The sequence below is a fragment of the Taudactylus pleione genome, unplaced genomic scaffold (assembly GCF_031769625.1).
Source record: "Taudactylus pleione unplaced genomic scaffold, aTauple2 ptg000085l, whole genome shotgun sequence".
NCBI lineage: Eukaryota > Metazoa > Chordata > Amphibia > Anura > Myobatrachidae > Taudactylus > Taudactylus pleione.
Window position 1 is genome coordinate 11,539,384 of NW_028284487.1, and position 21,373 is coordinate 11,560,756.

The following is a 21,373-nucleotide window of genomic DNA, read 5'->3' on the forward strand; positions in this document are numbered from 1 at the left end:
TCCAAAGTGCTCACCATTACACCATGGAACCCATTATTAGAGAGTCTTCCTCTACTCCATATTGCTGATCTTTGAAATACTGAATGTTCTCCTGTTTTATGTACATTTGGCATTTTTGTGTTTGCTGATGCTTTTATGTTTGGCCGGTTAGCTCAGTTGGTTAGAGCGTGGTGCTAATAACGCCAAGGTCCCCATACGGGCCATGTGCTTTATCTTGTTGTCCTACAAGAAATGCCAAGAAGGGATTTTATCCAGCGGCAAAGTGCATGAAGTGTGGGATGAATGCATTGGCTACAGTTAGCAGCCCTTGAAACTTGCTAGAGAACATCAAAGACATATACAAAACAGAGAATTTTTAAATCCATGTTAGGAATAAACAAAAATGTCATCCTTTGGCTGATGCAGCATTTCTCTATATGGCATACATAGAAAACTTTTTCTCAAATATAGCAATATGGCAAATCTAAGAAATGCTAAGGCAAATTAATCAATCAGGACATTTATTTGGTGATTGAATCTACTATGGGGGACTAAGTTTTAAGAAGAGATGAAGAACAGACCTTTACTCTCATTAGTGCACACTGAAGAAGAAAATTCTTAAAACCAGAATATCTTAAAACCATAGCACAAGTGATGGATCACTGCATTCTTATTGCAACTTTTCCTATTTCCAAATGTTTGACAAACATCTCTCCAGTTGAAAACTGATTTGAAACAGTTTCAAAATTAGTTTGGAGTAAAAAAACCACTGAAGATGATGGGATTTATACAAAGTTTAAATATAGATAAGCTATCCTAAAATTCAACTTTAAGGAAATTGAACAAAGTTAGGTCCCACCAAGATTTGAAATCAGATTACTGGATTCAAAGTCCAAAGTGCTCACCATTACACCATGGAACCAATTGTTCGAGAGTCTTCCTCTACTCAATATTGCTGATCTTTGAAATACTGAATGTTCTCCTGTTTTAGGTACATTTGGCATTTTTGAGTTTGCTGATGTTTTTATGTTTGGCCGGTTAGCTCAGTTGGTTAGAGCGTGGTGCTAATAACGCCAAGGTCATGTGTTCGATCCCCATACGGGCCATGTGCTTTTTCTTGTTGTCCTACAAGAAATGCCAAGAAGGGATTTTATCCAGCGGCAAAGTGCATGAAGTGTGGGATGAATGCATTGGCTACAGTTGTCAGCCCTTGAAACTTGCTAGAGAACATCATAGACACATACAAAACACAGAATTTTTAAATCCATGTTAGGAATAAACAAAAATGTCATCCTTTGGCTGATGCAGCATTTCTCTATATGGCATACATAGAAAACTTATTCTCAAATATAGCAATATGGCAAATCTAAGAAATGCTAAGGCTAATTAATCAATCAGGACATTTATTTGGTGATTGAATCTACTATGGGGGACTAAGTTTTAAGAAGAGAAGAAGAACAGACCTTTACTCTCATTAGTGCACACTGAAGAAGAAAATTCTTAAAACCAGAATATCTTAAAACCATAGCACAAGTGATGGATCACTGCATTCTTATTGCAACTTTTCCTATTTCCAAATGTTTGACAAACATCTCTCCAGTTGAAAACTGATTTGAAACAGTTTCAAAATTAGTTTGGAGTAAACAAACCACTGAAGATGATGGGATTTATACAAAGTTTAAATATAGATAAGCTATCCTAAAATTCAACTTTAAGGAAATTGAACAAAGTTAGGTCCCACCAAGATTTGAAATCAGATTACTGGATTCAAACTCCAAAGTGCTCACCATTACACCATGGAACCCATTATTCGAGAGTCTTCCTCTACTCAATATTGCTGATCTTTGAAATACTGAATGTTCTCCTGTTTTAGGTACATTTGGCATTTTTGTGTTTGCTGATGCTTTTATGTTTGGCCGGTTAGCTCAGTTGGTTAGAGCGTGGTGCTAATAACGCCAGGGTCATGTGTTCGATCCCCATACGGGCCATGTGCTTTTTCTTGTTGTCCTACAAGAAATGCCAAGAAGGGATTTTATCCAGCGGCAAAGTGCATGAAGTGTGGGATGAATGCATTGGCTACAGTTAGCTGCCCTTGAAACTTGCTAGAGAACATCATAGACACATACAAAACAGAGAATTTTTAAATCCATGTTAGGAATAAACAAAAATGTCATCCTTTGGCTGATGCAGCATTTCTCTATATGGCATACATAGAAAACTTTTTCTCAAATATAGCAATATGGCAAATCTAAGAAATGCTAAGGCAAATTAATCAATCAGGACATTTATTTGGTGATTGAATCTACTATGGGGGACTAAGTTTTAAGAAGAGAAGAAGAACAGACCTTTACTCTCATTAGTGCACACTGAAGAAGAAAATTCTTAAAACCAGAATATCTTAAAACCATAGCACAAGTGATGGATCACTGCATTCTTATTGCAACTTTTCCTATTTCCAAATGTTTGACAAACATCTCTCCAGTTGAAAACTGATTTGAAACAGTTTCAAAATTAGTTTGGAGTAAAGAAACCACTGAAGATGATGGGATTTATACAAAGTTTAAATATAGATAAGCTATCCTAAAATTCAACTTTAAGGAAATTGAACAAAGTTAGGTCCCACCAAGATTTGATATCAGATTACTGGATTCAAAGTCCAAAGTGCTCACCATTACACCATGGAACCCATTGTTTGAGAGTCTTCCTCTACTCAATATTGCTGATCTTTGAAATACTGAATGTTCTCCTGTTTTAGGTACATTTGGCATTTATGAGTTTGCTGATGCTTTTATGTTTGGCCGGTTAGCTCAGTTGGATAGAGCGTGGTGCTAATTACACCAAGGTCATGGGTTCGATCCCCATACGGACCATGTGCTTTTTCTTGTTGTCCTACAAGAAATGCCAAGAAGGGATTTTATCCAGCGGCAAAGTGCATGAAGTGTGGGATGAATGCATTGGCTACAGTTAGCAGCCCTTGAAACTTGCTAGAGAACATCATAGACACAAACAAAACAGAGAATTTTTAAATCCATGTTAGGAATAAACAAAAATGTCATCCTTTGGCTGATGCAGCATTTCTCTATATGGCATACATAGAAAACTTTTTCTCAAATATAGCAATATGGCAAATCTAAGAAATGCTAAGGCAAATTAATCAATCAGGACATTTATTTGGTGATTGAATCTACTATGGGGGACTAAGTTTTAAGAAGAGAAGAAGAACAGACCTTTACTCTCATTAGTGCACACTGAAGAAGAAAATTCTTAAAACCAGAATATCTTAAAACCATAGCACAAGTGATGGATCACTGCATTCTTATTGCAACTTTTCCTATTTCCAAATGTTTGACAAACATCTCTCCAGTTGAAAACTGATTTGAAACAGTTTCAAAATTAGTTTGGAGTAAACAAACCACTGAAGATGATGGGATTTATACAAAGTTTAAATATAGATAAGCTATCCTAAAATTCAACTTTAAGGAAATTGAACAAAGTTAGGTCCCACCAAGATTTGAAATCAGATTACTGGATTCAAAGTCCAAAGTGCTCACCATTACACCATGGAACCCATTATTAGAGAGTCTTCCTCTACTCAATATTGCTGATCTTTGAAATACTGAATGTTCTCCTGTTTTAGGTACATTTGGCATTTTTGTGTTTGCTGATGCTTTTATGTTTGGCCGGTTAGCTCAGTTGGTTAGAGTGTGGTGCTAATAACGCCAAGGTCATGTGTTCGATCCCCATACGGGCCATGTGCTTTTTCTTGTTGTCCTACAAGAAATGCCAAGAAGGGATTTTATCCAGCGGCAAAGTGCATGAAGTGTGGGATGAATGCATTGGCTACAGTTAGCTGCCCTTGAAACTTGCTAGAGAACATCATAGACACATACAAAACAGAGAATTTTTAAATCCATGTTAGGAATAAACAAAAATGTCATCCTTTGGCTGATGCAGCATTTCTCTATATGGCATACATAGAAAACTTTTTCTCAAATATAGCAATATGGCAAATCTAAGAAATGCTAAGGCAAATTAATCAATCAGGACATTTATTTGGTGATTGAATCTACTATGGGGGACTAAGTTTTAAGAAGAGAAGAAGAACAGACCTTTACTCTCATTAGTGCACACTGAAGAAGAAAATTCTTAAAACCAGAATATCTTAAAACCATAGCACAAGTGATGGATCACTGCATTCTTATTGCAACTTTTCCTATTTCCAAATGTTTGACAAACATCTCTCCAGTTGAAAACTGATTTGAAACAGTTTCAAAATTAGTTTGGAGTAAAGAAACCACTGAAGATGATGGGATTTATACAAAGTTTAAATATAGATAAGCTATCCTAAAATTCAACTTTAAGGAAATTGAACAAAGTTAGGTCCCACCAAGATTTGATATCAGATTACTGGATTCAAAGTCCAAAGTGCTCACCATTACACCATGGAACCCATTGTTTGAGAGTCTTCCTCTACTCAATATTGCTGATCTTTGAAATACTGAATGTTCTCCTGTTTTAGGTACATTTGGCATTTATGAGTTTGCTGATGCTTTTATGTTTGGCCGGTTAGCTCAGTTGGATAGAGCGTGGTGCTAATTACACCAAGGTCATGGGTTCGATCCCCATACGGACCATGTGCTTTTTCTTGTTGTCCTACAAGAAATGCCAAGAAGGGATTTTATCCAGCGGCAAAATGCATGAAGTGTGGGATGAATGCATTGGCTACAGTTAGCAGCCCTTGAAACTTGCTAGAGAACATCATAGACACAAACAAAACAGAGAATTTTTAAATCCATGTTAGGAATAAACAAAAATGTCATCCTTTGGCTGATGCAGCATTTCTCTATATGGCATACATAGAAAACTTTTTCTCAAATATAGCAATATGGCAAATCTAAGAAATGCTAAGGCAAATTAATCAATCAGGACATTTATTTGGTGATTGAATCTACTATGGGGGACTAAGTTTTAAGAAGAGAAGAAGAACAGACCTTTACTCTCATTAGTGCACACTGAAGAAGAAAATTCTTAAAACCAGAATATCTTAAAACCATAGCACAAGTGATGGATCACTGCATTCTTATTGCAACTTTTCCTATTTCCAAATGTTTGACAAACATCTCTCCAGTTGAAAACTGATTTGAAACAGCTTCAAAATTAGTTTGGAGTAAAAAAACCACTGAAGATGATGGGATTTATACAAAGTTTAAATATAGATAAGCTATCCTAAAATTCAACTTTAAGGAAATTGAACAAAGTTAGGTCAGACCAAGATTTGAAATCAGATTACTGGATTCAAAGTCCAAAGTGCTCACCATTACACCATGGAACCCATTATTAGAGAGTCTTCCTCTACTCAATATTGCTGATCTTTGAAATACTGAATGTTCTCCTGTTTTAGGTACATTTGGCATTTTTGTGTTTGCTGATGCTTTTATGTTTGGCCGGTTAGCTCAGTTGGTTAGAGCGTGGTGCTAATAACGCCAAGGTCATGTGTTCGATCCCCATACGGGCCATGTGCTTTTTCTTGTTGTCCTACAAGAAATGCCAAGAAGGGATTTTATCCAGCGGCAAAGTGCATGAAGTGTGGGATGAATGCATTGGCTACAGTTAGCAGCCCTTGAAACTTGATAGAGAACATCATAGACACATACAAAACAGAGAATTTTTAAATCCATGTTAGGAATAAACAAAAATGTCATCCTTTGGCTGATGCAGCATTTCTCTATATGGCATACATAGAAAACTTTTCTCAAATATAGCAATATGGCAAATCTAAGAAATGCTAAGGCAAATTAATCAATCAGGACATTTATTTGGTGATTGAATCTACTATGGGGGACTAAGTTTTAAGAAGAGAAGAAGAACAGACCTTTACTCTCATTAGTGCACACTGAAGAAGAAAATTCTTAAAACCAGAATATCTTAAAACCATAGCACAAGTGATGGATCACTGCATTCTTATTGCAACTTTTCCTATTTCCAAATGTTTGACAAACATCTCTCCAGTTGAAAACTGATTTGAAACAGCTTCAAAATTAGTTTGGAGTAAAAAAACCACTGAAGATGATGGGATTTATACAAAGTTTAAATATAGATAAGCTATCCTAAAATTCAACTTTAAGGAAATTGAACAAAGTTAGGTCCCACCAAGATTTGAAATCAGATTACTGGATTCAAAGTCCAAAGTGCTCACCATTACACCATGGAACCCATTATTAGAGAGTCTTCCTCTACTCCATATTGCTGATCTTTGAAATACTGAATGTTCTCCTGTTTTATGTACATTTGGCATTTTTGTGTTTGCTGATGCTTTTATGTTTGGCCGGTTAGCTCAGTTGGTTAGAGCGTGGTGCTAATAACGCCAAGGTCCCCATACGGGCCATGTGCTTTATCTTGTTGTCCTACAAGAAATGCCAAGAAGGGATTTTATCCAGCGGCAAAGTGCATGAAGTGTGGGATGAATGCATTGGCTACAGTTAGCAGCCCTTGAAACTTGCTAGAGAACATCAAAGACATATACAAAACAGAGAATTTTTAAATCCATGTTAGGAATAAACAAAAATGTCATCCTTTGGCTGATGCAGCATTTCTCTATATGGCATACATAGAAAACTTTTTCTCAAATATAGCAATATGGCAAATCTAAGAAATGCTAAGGCAAATTAATCAATCAGGACATTTATTTGGTGATTGAATCTACTATGGGGGACTAAGTTTTAAGAAGAGATGAAGAACAGACCTTTACTCTCATTAGTGCACACTGAAGAAGAAAATTCTTAAAACCAGAATATCTTAAAACCATAGCACAAGTGATGGATCACTGCATTCTTATTGCAACTTTTCCTATTTCCAAATGTTTGACAAACATCTCTCCAGTTGAAAACTGATTTGAAACAGTTTCAAAATTAGTTTGGAGTAAAAAAACCACTGAAGATGATGGGATTTATACAAAGTTTAAATATAGATAAGCTATCCTAAAATTCAACTTTAAGGAAATTGAACAAAGTTAGGTCCCACCAAGATTTGAAATCAGATTACTGGATTCAAAGTCCAAAGTGCTCACCATTACACCATGGAACCAATTGTTCGAGAGTCTTCCTCTACTCAATATTGCTGATCTTTGAAATACTGAATGTTCTCCTGTTTTAGGTACATTTGGCATTTTTGAGTTTGCTGATGTTTTTATGTTTGGCCGGTTAGCTCAGTTGGTTAGAGCGTGGTGCTAATAACGCCAAGGTCATGTGTTCGATCCCCATACGGGCCATGTGCTTTTTCTTGTTGTCCTACAAGAAATGCCAAGAAGGGATTTTATCCAGCTGCAAAGTGCATGAAGTGTGGGATGAATGCATTGGCTACAGTTGTCAGCCCTTGAAACTTGCTAGAGAACATCATAGACACATACAAAACACAGAATTTTTAAATCCATGTTAGGAATAAACAAAAATGTCATCCTTTGGCTGATGCAGCATTTCTCTATATGGCATACATAGAAAACTTATTCTCAAATATAGCAATATGGCAAATCTAAGAAATGCTAAGGCTAATTAATCATTCAGGACATTTATTTGGTGATTGAATCTACTATGGGGGACTAAGTTTTAAGAAGAGAAGAAGAACAGACCTTTACTCTCATTAGTGCACACTGAAGAAGAAAATTCTTAAAACCAGAATATCTTAAAACCATAGCACAAGTGATGGATCACTGCATTCTTATTGCAACTTTTCCTATTTCCAAATGTTTGACAAACATCTCTCCAGTTGAAAACTGATTTGAAACAGTTTCAAAATTAGTTTGGAGTAAACAAACCACTGAAGATGATGGGATTTATACAAAGTTTAAATATAGATAAGCTATCCTAAAATTCAACTTTAAGGAAATTGAACAAAGTTAGGTCCCACCAAGATTTGAAATCAGATTACTGGATTCAAACTCCAAAGTGCTCACCATTACACCATGGAACCCATTATTCGAGAGTCTTCCTCTACTCAATATTGCTGATCTTTGAAATACTGAATGTTCTCCTGTTTTAGGTACATTTGGCATTTTTGTGTTTGCTGATGCTTTTATGTTTGGCCGGTTAGCTCAGTTGGTTAGAGCGTGGTGCTAATAACGCCAGGGTCATGTGTTCGATCCCCATACGGGCCATGTGCTTTTTCTTGTTGTCCTACAAGAAATGCCAAGAAGGGATTTTATCCAGCGGCAAAGTGCATGAAGTGTGGGATGAATGCATTGGCTACAGTTAGCTGCCCTTGAAACTTGCTAGAGAACATCATAGACACATACAAAACAGAGAATTTTTAAATCCATGTTAGGAATAAACAAAAATGTCATCCTTTGGCTGATGCAGCATTTCTCTATATGGCATACATAGAAAACTTTTTCTCAAATATAGCAATATGGCAAATCTAAGAAATGCTAAGGCAAATTAATCAATCAGGACATTTATTTGGTGATTGAATCTACTATGGGGGACTAAGTTTTAAGAAGAGAAGAAGAACAGACCTTTACTCTCATTAGTGCACACTGAAGAAGAAAATTCTTAAAACCAGAATATCTTAAAACCATAGCACAAGTGATGGATCACTGCATTCTTATTGCAACTTTTCCTATTTCCAAATGTTTGACAAACATCTCTCCAGTTGAAAACTGATTTGAAACAGTTTCAAAATTAGTTTGGAGTAAAGAAACCACTGAAGATGATGGGATTTATACAAAGTTTAAATATAGATAAGCTATCCTAAAATTCAACTTTAAGGAAATTGAACAAAGTTAGGTCCCACCAAGATTTGATATCAGATTACTGGATTCAAAGTCCAAAGTGCTCACCATTACACCATGGAACCCATTGTTTGAGAGTCTTCCTCTACTCAATATTGCTGATCTTTGAAATACTGAATGTTCTCCTGTTTTAGGTACATTTGGCATTTATGAGTTTGCTGATGCTTTTATGTTTGGCCGGTTAGCTCAGTTGGATAGAGCGTGGTGCTAATTACACCAAGGTCATGGGTTCGATCCCCATACGGACCATGTGCTTTTTCTTGTTGTCCTACAAGAAATGCCAAGAAGGGATTTTATCCAGCGGCAAAGTGCATGAAGTGTGGGATGAATGCATTGGCTACAGTTAGCAGCCCTTGAAACTTGCTAGAGAACATCATAGACACAAACAAAACAGAGAATTTTTAAATCCATGTTAGGAATAAACAAAAATGTCATCCTTTGGCTGATGCAGCATTTCTCTATATGGCATACATAGAAAACTTTTTCTCAAATATAGCAATATGGCAAATCTAAGAAATGCTAAGGCAAATTAATCAATCAGGACATTTATTTGGTGATTGAATCTACTATGGGGGACTAAGTTTTAAGAAGAGAAGAAGAACAGACCTTTACTCTCATTAGTGCACACTGAAGAAGAAAATTCTTAAAACCAGAATATCTTAAAACCATAGCACAAGTGATGGATCACTGCATTCTTATTGCAACTTTTCCTATTTCCAAATGTTTGACAAACATCTCTCCAGTTGAAAACTGATTTGAAACAGCTTCAAAATTAGTTTGGAGTAAAAAAACCACTGAAGATGATGGGATTTATACAAAGTTTAAATATAGATAAGCTATCCTAAAATTCAACTTTAAGGAAATTGAACAAAGTTAGGTCAGACCAAAATTTGAAATCAGATTACTGGATTCAAAGTCCAAAGTGCTCACCATTACACCATGGAACCCATTATTAGAGAGTCTTCCTCTACTCAATATTGCTGATCTTTGAAATACTGAATGTTCTCCTGTTTTAGGTACATTTGGCATTTTTGTGTTTGCTGATGCTTTTATGTTTGGCCGGTTAGCTCAGTTGGTTAGAGCGTGGTGCTAATAACGCCAAGGTCCCCATACGGGCCATGTGCTTTTTCTTGTTGTCCTACAAGAAATGCCAAGAAGGGATTTTATCCAGCGGCAAAGTGCATGAAGTGTGGGATGAATGCATTGGCTACAGTTAGCAGCCCTTGAAACTTGCTAGAGAACATCAAAGACATATACAAAACAGAGAATTTTTAAATCCATGTTAGGAATAAACAAAAATGTCATCCTTTGGCTGATGCAGCATTTCTCTATATGGCATACATAGAAAACTTTTTCTCAAATATAGCAATATGGCAAATCTAAGAAATGCTAAGGCAAATTAATCAATCAGGACATTTATTTGGTGATTGAATCTACTATGGGGGACTAAGTTTTAAGAAGAGATGAAGAACAGACCTTTACTCTCATTAGTGCACACTGAAGAAGAAAATTCTTAAAACCAGAATATCTTAAAACCATAGCACAAGTGATGGATCACTGCATTCTTATTGCAACTTTTCCTATTTCCAAATGTTTGACAAACATCTCTCCAGTTGAAAACTGATTTGAAACAGTTTCAAAATTAGTTTGGAGTAAACAAACCACTGAAGATGATGGGATTTATACAAAGTTTAAATATAGATAAGCTATCCTAAAATTCAACTTTAAGGAAATTGAACAAAGTTAGGTCCCACCAAGATTTGAAATCAGATTACTGGATTCAAAGTCCAAAGTGCTCACCATTACACCATGGAACCAATTGTTCGAGAGTCTTCCTCTACTCAATATTGCTGATCTTTGAAATACTGAATGTTCTCCTGTTTTAGGTACATTTGGCATTTTTGAGTTTGCTGATGTTTTTATGTTTGGCTGGTTAGCTCAGTTGGTTAGAGCGTGGTGCTAATAACGCCAAGGTCATGTGTTCGATCCCCATACGGGCCATGTGCTTTTTCTTGTTGTCCTACAAGAAATGCCAAGAAGGGATTTTATCCAGCGGCAAAGTGCATGAAGTGTGGGATGAATGCATTGGCTACAGTTGGCAGCCCTTGAAACTTGCTAGAGAACATCATAGACACATACAAAACACAGAATTTTTAAATCCATGTTAGGAATAAACAAAAATGTCATCCTTTGGCTGATGCAGCATTTCTCTATATGGCATACATAGAAAACTTATTCTCAAATATAGCAATATGGCAAATCTAAGAAATGCTAAGGCTAATTAATCAATCAGGACATTTATTTGGTGATTGAATCTACTATGGGGGACTAAGTTTTAAGAAGAGAAGAAGAACAGACCTTTACTCTCATTAGTGCACACTGAAGAAGAAAATTCTTAAAACCAGAATATCTTAAAACCATAGCACAAGTGATGGATCACTGCATTCTTATTGCAACTTTTCCTATTTCCAAATGTTTGACAAACATCTCTCCAGTTGAAAACTGATTTGAAACAGTTTCAAAATTAGTTTGGAGTAAACAAACCACTGAAGATGATGGGATTTATACAAAGTTTAAATATAGATAAGCTATCCTAAAATTCAACTTTAAGGAAATTGAACAAAGTTAGGTCCCACCAAGATTTGAAATCAGATTACTGGATTCAAAGTCCAAAGTGCTCACCATTACACCATGGAACCCATTATTCGAGAGTCTTCCTCTACTCAATATTGCTGATCTTTGAAATACTGAATGTTCTCCTGTTTTAGGTACATTTGGCATTTTTGTGTTTGCTGATGCTTTTATGTTTGGCCGGTTAGCTCAGTTGGTTAGAGCGTGATGCTAATAACGCCAAGGTCATGTGTTCGATCCCCATACGGGCCATGTGCTTTTTCTTGTTGTCCTACAAGAAATGCCAAGAAGGGATTTTATCCAGCGGCAAAGTGCATGAAGTGTGGGATGAATGCATTGGCTACAGTTAGCAGCCCTTGAAACTTGCTAGATAACATCATAGACACATACAAAACAGAGAATTTTTAAATCCATGTTAGGAATAAACAAAAATGTCATCCTTTGGCTGATGCAGCATTTCTCTATATGGCATACATAGAAAACTTTTTCTCAAATATAGCAATATGGCAAATCTAAGAAATGCTAAGGCAAATTAATCAATCAGGACATTTATTTGGTGATTGAATCTACTATGGGGGACTAAGTTTTAAGAAGAGAAGAAGAACAGACCTTTACTCTCATTAGTGCACACTGAAGAAGAAAATTCTTAAAACCAGAATATCTTAAAACCATAGCACAAGTGATGGATCACTGCATTCTTATTGCAACTTTTCCTATTTCCAAATGTTTGACAAACATCTCTCCAGTTGAAAACTGATTTGAAACAGTTTCAAAATTAGTTTGGAGTAAAGAAACCACTGAAGATGATGGGATTTATACAAAGTTTAAATATAGATAAGCTATCCTAAAATTCAACTTTAAGGAAATTGAACAAAGTTAGGTCCCACCAAGATTTGAAATCAGATTACTGGATTCAAAGTCCAAAGTGCTCACCATTACACCATGGAACCCATTGTTCGAGAGTCTTCCTCTACTCAATATTGCTGATCTTTGAAATACTGAATGTTCTCCTGTTTTAGGTACATTTGGCATTTATGAGTTTGCTGATGCTTTTATGTTTGGCCGGTTAGCTCAGTTGGTTAGAGCGTGGTGCTAATAACGCCAAGGTCCCCATACGGGCCATGTGCTTTTTCTTGTTGTCCTACAAGAAATGCCAAGAAGGGATTTTATCCAGCGGCAAAGTGCATGAAGTCTGGGATGAATGCATTGGCTACAGTTAGCAGCCCTTGAAACTTGCTAGAGAACATCATAGACACATACAAAACAGAGAATTTTTAAATCCATATTAGGAATAAACAAAAATGTTATCCTTTGGCTGATGCAGCATTTCTCTATATGGCATACATAGAAAACTTTTTCTCAAATATAGCAATATGGCAAATCTAAGAAATGCTAAGGCAAATTAATCAATCAGGACATTTATTTGGTGATTGAATCTACTATGGGGGACTAAGTTTTAAGAAGAGAAGAAGAACAGACCTTTACTCTCATTAGTGCACACTGAAGAAGAAAATTCTTAAAACCAGAATATCTTAAAACCATAGCACAAGTGATGGATCACTGCATTCTTATTGCAACTTTTTCCTATTTCCAAATGTTTGACAAACATCTCTCCAGTTGAAAACTGATTTGAAACAGCTTCAAAATTAGTTTGGAGTAAAAAAACCACTGAAGATGATGTGATTTGTACAAAGTTTAAATATAGATAAGCTATCCTAAAATTCAACTTTAAGGAAATTGAACAAAGTTAGGTCCCAGCAAGATTTGAAAACAGATTACTGGATTCAAAGTCCAAAGTGCTCACCATTACACCATGGAACCAATTGTTCAACAGTCTTCCTCTACTCAATATTGCTGATCTTTGAAATACTGAATGTTCTCCTGTTTTAGGTACATTTGGCATTTTTGAGTTTGCTGATGTTTTTATGTTTGGCCGGTTAGCTCAGTTGGTTAGAGCGTGATGCTAATAACGCCAGGTCATGTGTTCGATCCCCATACGGGCCATGTGCTTTTTCTTGTTGTCCTACAAGAAATGCCAAGAAGGGATTTTATCCAGCGGCAAAGTGCATGAAGTGTGGGATGAATGCATTGGCTACAGTTGGCAGCCCTTGAAACTTGCTAGAGAACATCATAGACACATACAAAACAGAGAATTTTTAAATCCATGTTAGGAATAAACAAAAATGTCATCCTTTGGCTGATGCAGCATTTCTCTATATGGCATACATAGAAAACTTTTTCTCAAATATAGCAATATGGCAAATCTAAGAAATGCTAAGGCTAATTAATCAATCAGGACATTTATTTGGTGATTGAATCTACTATGGGGGACTAAGTTTAAGAAGAGAAGAAGAACAGACCTTTACTCTCATTAGTGCACACTGAAGAAGAAAATTCTTAAAACCAGAATATCTTAAAACCATAGCACAAGTGATGGATCACTGCATTCTTATTGCAACTTTTCCTATTTTCAAATGTTTGACAAACATCTCTCCAGTTGAAAACTGATTTGAAACAGTTTCAAAATTAGTTTGGAGTAAAGAAACCACTGAAGATGATGGGATTTATACAAAGTTTAAATATAGATAAGCTATCCTAAAATTCAACTTTAAGGAAAGTGAACAAAGTTAGGTCCCACCAAGATTTGAAATCAGATTACTGGATTCAAAGTCCAAAGTGCTTACCATTACACCATGGAACCCATTATTAGAGAGTCTTCCTCTACTCAATATTGCTGATCTTTGAAATACTGAATGTTCTCCTGTTTTAGGTACATTTGGCATTTTTGAGTTTGCTGATGCTTTTATGTTTGGCCGGTTAGCTCAGTTGGTTAGAGCGTGGTGCTAATAATGCCAAGGTCATGTGTTCGTTCCACATACGGGCCATGTGCTTTTTCTTGTTGTCCTACAAGAAATGCCAAGAAGGGAGTTTATCCAGCGGCAAAGTGCATGAAGTGTGGGATGAATGCATTGGCTACAGTTAGCAGCCCTTGAATCTTGTTAGAGAACATCATAGACACATACAAAACAGAGAATTTTTAAATCCATGTTAGGAATAAACAAAAATGTCATCCTTTGGCTGATGCAGCATTTCTCTATATGGCATACATAGAAAATTTTTTCTCAAATATAGAAATATGGCAAATCTAAGAAATGCTAAGGCAAATTAATCAATCAGGACATTTATTTGGTGATTGAATCTACTATGGGGGACTAAGTTTTAAAAAGAGAAGAAGAACAGACCTTTACTCTCATTAGTGCACACTGAAGAAGAATATTCTTAAAACCAGAATATCTTAAAACCATAGCACAAGTGATGGATCACTGCATTCTTATTGCAACTTTTCCTATTTCCAAATGTTTGGCAAACATCTCTCCAGTTGAAAACTGATTTGAAACAGCTTCAAAATTAGTTTGGAGTAAAAAAACCACTGAAGATGATGGGATTTATACAAAGTTTAAATATAGATAAGCTATCCTAAAATTCAACTTTAAGGAAATTGAACAAAGTTAGGTCCCACCAAGATTTGAAATCAGATTACTGGATTCAAAGTCCAAAGTGCTCACCATTACACCATGGAACCCATTATTAGAGAGTCTTCCTCTACTCAATATTGCTGATCTTTGAAATACTGAATGTTCTCCTGTTTTAGGTATATTTGGCATTTTTGTGTTTGCTGATGCTTTTATGTTTGGCCGGTTAGCTCAGTTGGTTAGAGCGTGGTGCTAATAACGCCAAGGTCCCCATACGGGCCATGTGCTTTTTCTTGTTGTCCTACAAGAAATGCCAAGAAGGGATTTTATCCAGCGGCAAAGTGCATGAAGTGTGGGATGAATGCATTGGCTACAGTTAGCAGCCCTTGAAACTTGTTAGAGAACATCATAGACACATACAAAACAGAGAATTTTAAATCCATGTTAGGAATAAACAAAAATGTCATCCTTTGGCTGATGCAGCATTTCTCTATATGGCATACATAGAAAACTTTTTCTCAAATATAGCAATATGGCAAATCTAAGAAATGCTAAGGCAAATTAATCAATCAGGACATTTATTTGGTGATTGAATCTACTATGGGGGACTAAGTTTTAAGAAGAGAAGAAGAACAGACCTTTACTCTCATTAGTGCACACTGAAGAAGAAAATTCTTAAAACCAGAATATCTTAAAACCATAGCACAAGTGATGGATCACTGCATTCTTATTGCAACTTTTTCCTATTTCCAAATGTTTGACAAACATCTCTCCAGTTGAAAACTGATTTGAAACAGCTTCAAAATTAGTTTGGAGTAAAAAAACCACTGAAGATGATGGGATTTGTACAAAGTTTAAATATAGATAAGCTATCCTAAAATTCAACTTTAAGGAAATTGAACAAAGTTAGGTCCCAGCAAGATTTGAAAACAGATTACTGGATTCAAAGTCCAAAGTGCTCACCATTACACCATGGAACCAATTGTTCAACAGTCTTCCTCTACTCAATATTGCTGATCTTTGAAATACTGAATGTTCTCCTGTTTTAGGTACATTTGGCATTTTTGAGAATGCTGATGTTTTTATGTTTGGCCGGTTAGCTCAGTTGGTTAGAGTGTGGTGCTAATAACGCCAAGGTCATGTGTTCGATCCTCATACGGGCCATGTGCTTTTTCTTGTTGTCCTACAAGAAATGCCAAGAAGGGATTTTATCCAGCGGCAAAGTGCATGAAGTGTGGGATGAATGCATTGGCTACAGTTGGCAGCCCTTGAAACTTGCTAGAGAACATCATAGACACATACAAAACAGAGAATTTTTAAATCCATGTTAGGAATAAACAAAAATGTCATCCTTTGGCTGATGCAGCATTTCTCTATATGGCATACATAGAAAACTTTTTCTCAAATATAGCAATATGGCAAATCTAAGAAATGCTAAGGCTAATTAATCAATCAGGACATTTATTTGGTGATTGAATCTACTATGGGGGACTAAGTTTAAGAAGAGAAGAAGAACAGACCTTTACTCTCATTAGTGCACACTGAAGAAGAAAATTCTTAAAACCAGAATATCTTAAAACCATAGCACAAGTGATGGATCACTGCATTCTTATTGCAACTTTTCCTATTTCCAAATGTTTGACAATCATCTCTCCAGTTGAAAACTGATTTGAAACAGTTTCAAAATTAGTTTGGAGTAAAGAAACCACTGAAGATGATGGGATTTATACAAAGTTTAAATATAGATAAGCTATCCTAAAATTCAACTTTAAGGAAAGTGAACAAAGTTAGGTCCCACCAAGATTTGAAATCAGATTACTGGATTCAAAGTCCAAAGTGCTTACCATTACACCATGGAACCCATTATTAGAGAGTCTTCCTCTACTCAATATTGCTGATCTTTGAAATACTGAATGTTCTCCTGTTTTAGGTACATTTGGCATTTTTGAGTTTGCTGATGCTTTTATGTTTGGCCGGTTAGCTCAGTTGGTTAGAGCGTGGTGCTAATAATGCCAAGGTCATGTGTTCGATCCACATACGGGCCATGTGCTTTTTCTTGTTGTCCTACAAGAAATGCCAAGAAGGGAGTTTATCCAGCGGCAAAGTGCATGAAGTGTGGGATGAATGCATTGGCTACAGTTAGCAGCCCTTGAATCTTGTTAGAGAACATCATAGACACATACAAAACATAGAATTTTTAAATCCATGTTAGGAATAAACAAAAATGTCATCCTTTGGCTGATGCAGCATTTCTCTATATGGCATACATAGAAAATTTTTTCTCAAATATAGAAATATGGCAAATCTAAGAAATGCTAAGGCAAATTAATCAATCAGGACATTTATTTGGTGATTGAATCTACTATGGGGGACTAAGTTTTAAAAAGAGAAGAAGAACAGACCTTTACTCTCATTAGTGCACACTGAAGAAGAATATTCTTAAAACCAGAATATCTTAAAACCATAGCACAAGTGATGGATCACTGCATTCTTATTGCAACTTTTCCTATTTCCAAATGTTTGGCAAACATCTCTCCAGTTGAAAACTGATTTGAAACAGCTTCAAAATTAGTTTGGAGTAAAAAAACCACTGAAGATGATGGGATTTATACAAAGTTTAAATATAGATAAGCTATCCTAAAATTCAACTTTAAGGAAATTGAACAAAGTTAGGTCCCACCAAGATTTGAAATCAGATTACTGGATTCAAAGTCCAAAGTGCTCACCATTACACCATGGAACCCATTATTAGAGAGTCTTCCTCTACTCAATATTGCTGATCTTTGAAATACTGAATGTTCTCCTGTTTTAGGTACATTTGGCATTTTTGTGTTTGCTGATGCTTTTATGTTTGGCCGGTTAGCTCAGTTGGTTAGAGCGTGGTGCTAATAACGCCAAGGTCCCCATACGGGCCATGTGCTTTTTCTTGTTGTCCTACAAGAAATGCCAAGAAGGGATTTTATCCAGCGGCAAAGTGCATGAAGTGTGGGATGAATGCATTGGCTACAGTTAGCAGCCCTTGAAACTTGTTAGAGAACATCATAGACACATACAAAACAGAGAATTTTAAATCCATGTTAGGAATAAACAAAAATGTCATCCTTTGGCTGATGCAGCATTTCTCTATATGGCATACATAGAAAACTTTTTCTCAAATATAGCAATATGGCAAATCTAAGAAATGCTAAGGCAAATTAATCAATCAGGACATTTATTTGGTGATTGAATCTACTATGGGGGACTAAGTTTTAAGAAGAGAAGAAGAACAGACCTTTACTCTCATTAGTGCACACTGAAGAAGAAAATTCTTAAAACCAGAATATCTTAAAACCATAGCACAAGTGATGGATCACTGCATTCTTATTGCAACTTTTCCTATTTCCAAATGTTTGACAAACATCTCTCCAGTTGAAAACTGATTTGAAACAGCTTCAAAATTAGTTTGGAGTAAAAAAACCACTGAAGATGATGGGATTTATACAAAGTTTAAATATAGATAAGCTATCCTAAAATTCAACTTTAAGGAAATTGAACAAAGTTAGGTCCCACCAAGATTTGAAATCAGATTACTGGATTCAAAGTCCAAAGTGCTCACCATTACACCATGGAACCCATTGTTCGAGAGTCTTCCTCTACTCAATATTGCTGATCTTTGAAATACTGAATGTTCTCCTGTTTTAGGTACATTTGGCATTTATGAGTTTTCTGATGCTTTTATGATTGGCCGGTTTGCTCAGTTGGTTAGAGCGTGGTGCTAATAACGCCAAGGTCATGTGTTCTATCCCCATACGGGCCATGTGCTTTTTCTTGTTGTCCTACAAGAAATGCCAAGAAGGGATTTTATCCAGCGGCAAAGTGCATGAAGTGTGGGATGAATGCATTGGCTACAGTTAGCAGCCCTTGAAACTTGCTAGAGAACATCATAGACACATACAAAACAGAGAATTTTTAAATCCATGTTAGGAATAAACAAAAATGTCATCCTTTGGCTGATTCAGCATTTCTCTATATGGCATACATAGAAAACTTTTTCTCAAATATAGCAATATGGCAAATCTAAGAAATGCTAATGCAAATTAATCAATCAGGACATTTATTTGGTGATTGAATCTACTATGGGGGACTAAGTTTTAAGAAGAGAAGAAGAACAGACCTTAACTCTCATTAGTGCACACTGAAGAAGAAAATTCTTAAAACCAGAATATCTTAAAACCATAGCACAAGTGATGGATCACTGCATTCTTATTGCAACTTTTCCTATTTCCAAATGTTTGACAAACATCTCTCCAGTTGAAAACTGATTTGAAACAGCTTCAAAATTAGTTTGGAGTAAAAAAACCACTGAAGATGATGGGATTTATACAAAGTTTAAATATAGATAAGCTATCCTAAAATTCAACTTTAAGGAAATTGAACAAAGTTAGGTCCCACCAAGATTTGAAATAAGATTACTGGATTCAAAGTCCAAAGTGCTCACCATTACACCATGGAACCCATTATTAGAGAATCTTCCTCTACTCAATATTGCTGATCTTTGAAATACTGAATGTTCTCCTGTTTTAGGTACATTTGGCATTTTTGTGTTTGCTGATGCTTTTATGTTTGGCCGGTTAGCTCAGTTGGTTAGAGCGTGGTGCTAATAACGCCAAGGTCCCCATACGGGCCATGTGCTTTTTCTTGTTGTCCTACAAGAAATGCCAAGAAGGGATTTTATCCAGCGGAAAAGTGCATGAAGTGTGGGATGAATGCATTGGCTACAGTTAGCAGCCCTTGAAACTTGCTAGAGAACATCATAGACACATACAAAACAGAGAATTTTTAAATCCATGTTAGGAATAAACAAAAATGTCATCCTTTGGCTGATGCAGCATTTCTCTATATGGCATACATAGAAAACTTTTTCTCAAATATAGCAATATGGCAAATCTAAGAAATGCTAAGGCTAATTAATCAATCAGGACATTTATTTGGTGATTGAATCTACTATGGGGGACTAAGTTTAAGAAGAGAAGAAGAACAGACCTTTACTCTCATTAGTGCACACTGAAGAAGAAAATTCTTAAAACCAGAATATCTTAAAACCATAGCACAAGTGATGGATCACTGCATTCTTATTGCAACTTTTCCTATTTCCAAATGTTTGACAAACATCTCTCCAGTTGAAAACTGATTTGAAACAGTTTCAAAATTAGTTTGGAGTAAAGAAACCACTGAAGATGATGGGATTTATACAAAGTTTAAATATAGATAAGCTATCCTAAAATTCAACTTTAAGGAAAGTGAACAAAGTTAGGTCCCACCAAGATTTGAAATCAGATTACTGGATTCAAAGTCCAAAGTGCTTACCATTACACCATGGAACCCATTATTAGAGAGTCTTCCTCTACTCAATATTGCTGATCTTTGAAATACTGAGTGTTCTCCTGTTTTAGGTACATTTGGCATTTTTGAGTTTGCTGATGCTTTTATGTTTGGCCGGTTAGCTCAGTTGGTTAGAGCGTGGTGCTAATAATGCCAAGGTCATGTGTTCGATCCACATACGGGCCATGTGCTTTTTCTTGTTGTCCTACAAGAAATGCCAAGAAGGGAGTTTATCCAGCGGCAAAGTGCATGAAGTGTGGGATGAATGCATTGGCTACAGTTAGCAGCCCTTGAATCTTGTTAGAGAACATCATAGACACATACAAAACAGAGAATTTTTAAATCCATGTTAGGAATAAACAAAAATGTCATCCTTTGGCTGATGCAGCATTTCTCTATATGGCATACATAGAAAAATTTTTCTCAAATATAGAAATATGGCAAATCTAAGAAATGCTAAGGCAAATTAATCAATCAGGACATTTATTTGGTGATTGAATCTACTACGGGGGACTAAGTTTTAAAAAGAGAAGAAGAACAGACCTTTACTCTCATTAGTGCACACTGAAGAAGAATATTCTTAAAACCAGAATATCTTAAAACCATAGCACAAGTGATGGATCACTGCATTCTTATTGCAACTTTTCCTATTTCCAAATGTTTGGCAAACATCTCTCCAGTTGAAAACTGATTTGAAACAGCTTCAAAATTAGTTTGGAGTAAAAAAACCACTGAAGATGATGGGATTTATACAAAGTTTAAATATAGATAAGCTATCCTAAAATTCAACTTTAAGGAAATTGAACAAAGTTAGGTCCCACCAAGATTTGAAATCAGATTACTGGATTCAAAGTCCAAAGTGCTCACCATTACACCATGGAACCCATTATTAGAGAGTCTTCCTCTACTCAATATTGCTGATCTTTGAAATACTGAATGTTCTCCTGTTTTAGGTACATTTGGCATTTTTGTGTTTGCTGATGCTTTTATGTTTGGCCGGTTAGCTCAGTTGGTTAGAGCGTGGTGCTAATAACGCCAAGGTCCCCATACGGGCCATGTGCTTTTTCTTGTTGTCCTACAAGAAATGCCAAGAAGGGATTTTATCCAGCGGCAAAGTGCATGAAGTGTGGGATGAATGCATTGGCTA

General features: G+C 36.0%; 9 non-coding genes across 9 annotated transcripts; all 9 read left to right on the forward strand.

Annotated features, from left to right (window-relative positions):
* The first annotated feature begins 1,011 nt into the window (after positions 1 to 1,011).
* Positions 1,012 to 1,085, forward strand: TRNAI-AAU (transfer RNA isoleucine (anticodon AAU)). The gene has a single exon. It is a non-coding gene; the product is annotated as a tRNA-Ile (tRNA).
* Positions 1,086 to 1,893: 808 nt separating this feature from the next.
* On the forward strand, positions 1,894 to 1,967 carry TRNAI-AAU (transfer RNA isoleucine (anticodon AAU)). The gene has a single exon. It is a non-coding gene; the product is annotated as a tRNA-Ile (tRNA).
* A 1,690-nt stretch (positions 1,968 to 3,657) lies between these two features.
* Positions 3,658 to 3,731, forward strand: TRNAI-AAU (transfer RNA isoleucine (anticodon AAU)). The gene has a single exon. It is a non-coding gene; the product is annotated as a tRNA-Ile (tRNA).
* A 1,690-nt stretch (positions 3,732 to 5,421) lies between these two features.
* On the forward strand, positions 5,422 to 5,495 carry TRNAI-AAU (transfer RNA isoleucine (anticodon AAU)). Its single transcript has one exon. It is a non-coding gene; the product is annotated as a tRNA-Ile (tRNA).
* Positions 5,496 to 7,172: 1,677 nt separating this feature from the next.
* TRNAI-AAU (transfer RNA isoleucine (anticodon AAU)) lies at positions 7,173 to 7,246 on the forward strand. Its single transcript has one exon. It is a non-coding gene; the product is annotated as a tRNA-Ile (tRNA).
* Positions 7,247 to 8,054: 808 nt separating this feature from the next.
* Positions 8,055 to 8,128, forward strand: TRNAI-AAU (transfer RNA isoleucine (anticodon AAU)). The gene has a single exon. It is a non-coding gene; the product is annotated as a tRNA-Ile (tRNA).
* Positions 8,129 to 10,688: 2,560 nt separating this feature from the next.
* TRNAI-AAU (transfer RNA isoleucine (anticodon AAU)) lies at positions 10,689 to 10,762 on the forward strand. Its single transcript has one exon. It is a non-coding gene; the product is annotated as a tRNA-Ile (tRNA).
* A 6,074-nt stretch (positions 10,763 to 16,836) lies between these two features.
* TRNAI-AAU (transfer RNA isoleucine (anticodon AAU)) lies at positions 16,837 to 16,910 on the forward strand. The gene has a single exon. It is a non-coding gene; the product is annotated as a tRNA-Ile (tRNA).
* A 3,428-nt stretch (positions 16,911 to 20,338) lies between these two features.
* Positions 20,339 to 20,412, forward strand: TRNAI-AAU (transfer RNA isoleucine (anticodon AAU)). The gene has a single exon. It is a non-coding gene; the product is annotated as a tRNA-Ile (tRNA).
* The last annotated feature ends 961 nt before the right edge of the window (positions 20,413 to 21,373 follow it).